Below are 6038 nucleotides of genomic sequence, written 5' to 3' on the forward strand. Positions count from 1 at the left end.
AGATCTTATAAGGGAGACAGACTGTGGGTCTGACCTCAGTATATGGTGATGATCTTTCCTCGCTTGCTGATTCCTTTGTGCCTCTTACAGCCTACCTAGTGAGTAGCCTTGGAATCCTGAATTTAATTGAGAATGTTCCTTCCTAACCAAATTTCTCTTCAGATCTCCTGCCTGGCCAGACTTACTTAACAGCTTTAAATTGTTATCCATCCAAATGCAGGTGGAGGATTTAACTGAAAGGAGGTATTGGCAGCGTGAGTTAGAGATAGTTTGGGATGGAGGGGAATGAAAAGTAACATTTCACAGAAGAACAAACTGAACTGCAGAAGTGATCCCAAAATACTAATAAAAATCCTGAAATCCAATGTAATAAACAGGAATTTAACTTGCTCCTTCTATTTGAAGTGGTGACCGTGGCCATAGTCCTTTACCCAGGCCTTTTCTTTGCTTTGCACATTGCTCTTTGAGATGTCTCCTTTTTAGGGGTTGTGTCGGCCTTCCCCCATTTCATCCATGAGCTGGCTGTTGTATATGACTCATGCACTCTGTTTTTATGTGCTCCCCTATTTGAGAGGAGCCAGCTTGCCAGCTGCATACGATCAATATTACAAGTACATCATGATTGGATGCCATTAAACACCTTTTTTGTAGGAATCATACTTAAGATCGTGCAGTCCTGCATTTTTGTTAATGATTCTGGGATATTGAAAAAGAGGAATACTTGTTTTTCATTTTTCAAGAAAAGAGGGGCTTTTGATCCCCAAATGTCACATCCCTACGTCTGAGTTGGTCTCATTCCTTATGATAGTTAAAATTGCAAGTTGTGTTCATCCAATAGATCTATTTTTCTTATCCTGTGAGTTAGCACATGTTATATTTTTTTAAGTTGTCAAAATGTCCAGCAATATTGCAGAAATGATCAGCTGAAATGACAGCTGATAGCATATCTCTAGTGGTGTGTGGCAGTTGCTCTCTAATTCTGTTCAATCTGCTCTCGAATCTTGACTCATTCCTAAATCTTAGTCTATCTTTCTTTGTTGCTGAGCAAATTCTATTTATTTTGTTTTACTGAATAATGACAGATTCCACATGTGTCAGAGGTGTTTGCAATAGAATCATAGAATGATGCAGCGCAGAAGGAGGCCATTCAGCCCATTGAGCCTGTGCCGGCTCTCTACAAGAGCTATCCAATCAGCCCCACTCCCCGGCTCTTTCCCCATAGCCCTGCACATTTTCACTCCTTCAAATATTTATCCAGTTCCCTTTTGAAAGGTTTTGTTTTAATCCTGTTTATTCATTTGCCAGTGCTTTCTCGACTAGATCCTGTGATTTCTACATTCATCGTCTGACCATTTGTTTTCCCCATTTCTTTTTGTAGTGTGGCTCCATGGCTGTGTGTAGCCCTCTGGTACCTCATTCAAGTGACCATTCTTAGGTGTGATCCTAGGTAGTGAGAGTCAGCAGACTATTTAACCGTAGGGGAGGGAGGGTGCATCACAGCCAAGCTCCAGGATGTCCGCATGTGTAAACACATCCTTTTCAGCAGGGTCACAAAATGACAAATCAAACACAGGAACCCTGCCTGATGCTATGGCTCAGCAGCGCTCTTGCCTCTGTGTGTAATGAAGGTTGTGGGTTCAAATCCCACCCTAGGGGCTTTCGCACAAAATCTAGGCTGACACTTATGGTTTTCCACCCCTCCCTATTCCAGGAGCATTGAGTTCAGTCGTGGTACTTCAAATACCATCCTTGTGAAATCGGGTAATCCAGCAACGACCGCGGATCGAATGTGGGAACCTCCCTGGTCTGTAATCCAAGCATTGCATTTACACACTGAATCATCCAGGATGTCGACTTTAGTCATCAGCTTGAAAATGAGAGCAGCAGCCCTTTGTTCAAGGGAAGGTACGAGAAGAAAGCAAGCCCAATGCTCTGAGGTAATCCAAAGGAAGATGGTGCAATGAGACCGGGAACCAAAGCTTTCTTTGATTCAGGTTTATTTTTATAATGGCAGAATTTAATTACCGTTGTATCAGGAAAGAGAACACAAATTCAATAGCACACTTAAGCGGATTCATTGTACGATGTCATGTGCATTCCAACACTCCCACTTTGGGGTGCGATTTTCACTTAATGCTCACAGTTATACCTCTCACATGATTGTTATGCTTCTCCCACTTTCGTAGCATAAACTACTATAATTCCTATAATAATTGCCTGTGCACAATAACTTAAATGGGCAAAATGACTCACAAACTCCTCTGTCATAATGCTAATTGCTTATACGGTGTGCAACGTAGAAGAAGGGTCCACAGTATCAGCAGTGACATTATCAACACATGTCACAATCTACAAGGAAGGACTGCAACTCTTTGGAGTTTTAGCGCTAAGTTTCAATGGAAAGCAGCTTCTCACAACAGACAGGCTTTATTTAAATATAAATTCAAATCCCATTCAATAAAAAATACGAATCTTGATCATTGAATGATCCGTTTCTCAATGCAGCACGTGCTGTCCTTCACACAGACTCAATAATTCAGGCCACATGCGACATTAAACTAATATTTATTCACTGATGAGGGGGTGAAGAAGGAAATGGAAATGAGAAAGTTAAACAGTCACTTCAGCATCATACCGCCCTTGGCACAAGACACTCCAAAGTCAAACAGCTGCAGATTGTCTCCATTGAGAAACCTGGGTCAAGGGACAAGGTTCTTCATGCAGGATGCCACCAAGGTTGGAAACAGTAGGAGGGAAGATGGATAAATCGAGTAAACAAGTTATTTGTGATCCTTCATTTGTCCGTTTAAAAAAAAACAGGTTAACCGATTTAAAATGAACAGGTTAACACCTGCATTAGAATAGCGGACAGAAAGGTGTCATGTGAACACGTTTAATGTTTGCCCACTCATATTAACAGTAATCTTGTAGATGGCAAGTTTGGGTTTCAAATGCCTGAAGACCGTAAGAGGCAGAGGAGACTGAGCAGAAACTTGCTCTGGACTTCCAATGACTCCGCTTTAATCCACGTCATTACGTCTACATGCTTTGTACAAATCATCTGTGCTGAATTATTAACCTAGATGATTGTTCTGTAACAGTCTATTTATTTAATGCTTTATTTAAAGTACTGCTGGCTAAATTAAGCATGTAAAAACTATTAGGATATACATAGAATTGTGACTATTCATTTTCCCTTGACAACAAACTGTTGTAGCAATGTAGGAAGCTAATCATTTAACATAATAAATATTTCATTTACAACAATTTCTCTCCTGTATTCTTTTGTCCTTTTTATCCCTTTAGTTTTCTCCCCTTCTCTCCTGAAAGGCACTGAGTAAAAGTTCCCTTAATGCTGAGCACCCTCCACTACCTCACTAAAATCATCATTCTTGACGTCTGATCCTAGACAATCAATGTTGGCAAGCTCTTCCTCCATGAATTCTTCGATCCTATCGTCACCCGGGATGCACTTTGCACCAGAGATCGCTGCATAAAGATCATGAGTGGCAACCCTTGCTGCTGTCTCCCATTCCTCACTCAAGGGCACTGAGACAATTGCCCCCAGCCATGTCATCACCCAGGCAGAAATCAACTAACTCAGCTGAGAGTGGGGATTGAACCAGCGAGCATCATAGTCCGTGTCTCAGCTAATTCATTGACAGTGCACCTGAGCAATCAGGTGGTGTCTAGACTTGTAAAAAGTTAAATCCAAAAATATATGATTTTGGGAGCTTAATAGTAGGTTCATAGAAATTAGTTCTAAATATAAATCATTCTAGAAACCACTATCTGTAAACTCAGTATCATTGTGTTTATTTTGGATTGAAGGTCAATGGTCAAGACTGGAGAAACCCATACTGCTGGCTCATGGTACAAGCCACAAACACCTTTCACAGGTCTGAAAGCGATGATAAATCTATGATATGGGTAACCCCACATAAACAGGAAATGTAGGGAGGAATTTTTGGGTGGGTGGTATGATAAGCATTTCATTTTGGTATGGTCACACAATTTGAATGATTTCCATTTTCGAGTGTGCTGAGCGAAGCAGTAATGGCTTACCATTCCGCTGGATGTTTCATGTAAAGCAGGGAGCGTCAGGCTCAGTTACCACCTCCTCCAAATATTTCTATCTGAAAAGAGAAGTGTTATGGGCAACTCAAAACTTTAACAACTTAGTTCTTTATTTAAAAGATACCCCAGTAAACTGGTAGGGCCCAGCTCTCACCAGGACAGAGCTCCAGCCATGTTAGATAAAGGCAACTATGCTGACATTGCATACCTTTTTACAAAAAGGACCTTCTGGCCTTTGCTTTACTGTTTTGGCACTAGTTCAGATATCCTGCCTCAGACTCTGTGCTGGTGATAGTAATTTTTCAGCTATTACCCACCTGAATACCACAAGCAGTATATTAAAATGGTTTTGCCAACTTGACTGGAATTTAGCTGAACCTTATTTCTTTGGGTAGAAGGGGTTATGCTCATCCACTCTCCCCATAACCTTTTTGCTCTTGACCCTATGGTGTCAGCCATGGCTCAGTTGATAGCACCCTCATCTCTGGGTCATGAAGGTTGTAGGTTCAAGTCCTCACACCAGAGACTTGAGCACAAAATCTAGGCTAACACTCCAGTGCAGTACTGAAGGTGTGCTGCATTGTCGGAGGTGCCGTCTTTCAGATGAGACATTAAGCTGCTCTCTCAGGTGGATGTAAAAGATCCCATGGCACTAGGAGCTGGGGAGTTATGCCCAGTGTCCTGGCCAATATTTATCCCTCAATCAACATCACTAAAAAAAAAATGATCTGGTCATTATCACATTTCTGTTTGTGGGAGCTTGCTGTGCACAAATTAGCTGCCACGTTTCCTACATGACTACACTTCAAAAAGTACTTCATTGGCTGTAAAGTGCTTTGGGATGTCTGGTAGTCTTGAAAGGCGCTATATAAAGTCTTTCTTTCTTTCCTTGATGGATAATGTCAAAAATGTTGCCCAAAGTATTCACAAGAGACTTGGATTATCATTGTTTTTTCCAAAAAATGTATTAAAAAAATTCAAAACAGCCAAAAATATAATTGTAACAGTAAAAGGAAAATAACATGATGATATATCAACATTCCCAAAATAGTGATGATGGCTACAGTCACAAATCATCTAGAACGAGCAGTGCCAACATAAATCTGATAAAAAGACACAAACCCATTCTGAAATAAGCAGATTCATAGGTCCCTCTGCTGCGAGGACATAGGAGCAGGAGTAGGCCATTCAGCTCCTCGAGCCTGTTCCGCCATTCAATTCAATCATGGCTGATCTGTATCTGAACTCCATCTGCCCGCCTTGGTTCATGAAGAACAGAGGAGACCTCTAGGCTGAGCCAAGATATATCTTGTTGCTTCTGGGATCAGAATGCAATGACAATAATGTTAATAAATGTCTCACTGTACTCACTTTAAAAACTGTCTTTAACCATGCAGGAAGCAAAAGAAAAGGAGAGTATATCGGTTGAAAGAAAAAATGTTGGTGTGATTACTGACTGACTGTCAAGTAGCTTTGTTTCCAATTGTATTAAAATAATTAGGTGGATGAGTGCAACTGATTTTATGAAGTGCAGGCTTTTGGAATCGAGGTTAATTATTTCTTCATCACAAGCAGTGTGATGTGTGTTACTGGAAGCCTCTGCCTGTCTAATGTACAGACTTATAGAATTCTTAGTAATCAAAAACCGTGTTAACCTTTACATCCTAGCTTAGAAGTATTGTTTGCATAAAAAAAATTAGAGTGTTAATGCCAGGATAAACCACATTAATGTACTGCTATGCCCATCACTTCTTTTAAAGCTCCTTATGAATTCAGTAACTTAACAAAAGCTCAATATGTTAATATTATCAATGAGCATGACTGTGTGTACACATTTGTCATGACATTAAACTGATGTGTTGACTGACCCTTGGTATCAGAGGATTGAATTATGGAGAACGGCTATAAATTCTCAGATTCTCCAGCCTTGAAAGGAAATGAACGAAAGAGAAATTTAGAGA

General features: G+C 40.5%; 1 long non-coding RNA gene across 1 annotated transcript in view; it reads right to left on the reverse strand.

The window, feature by feature from the left end:
* Positions 1-4383, reverse strand: part of LOC147108119 (uncharacterized) — a 49119-nt gene extending 44736 nt beyond the window's left edge. The window contains exon 1 of the long non-coding RNA XR_015080702.1: positions 4066-4383. This is a non-coding gene — a long non-coding RNA (uncharacterized LOC147108119). The remainder of the gene's footprint in view (positions 1-4065) is intronic.
* Between the last annotated feature and the right edge of the window lie 1655 nt (positions 4384-6038).

The sequence above is a fragment of the Somniosus microcephalus genome, chromosome 13, assembly GCF_052327205.1.
Source record: "Somniosus microcephalus isolate GS21.2 chromosome 13, FLI_Smic_1.0, whole genome shotgun sequence".
Taxonomy (NCBI): domain Eukaryota; kingdom Metazoa; phylum Chordata; class Chondrichthyes; order Squaliformes; family Somniosidae; genus Somniosus; species Somniosus microcephalus.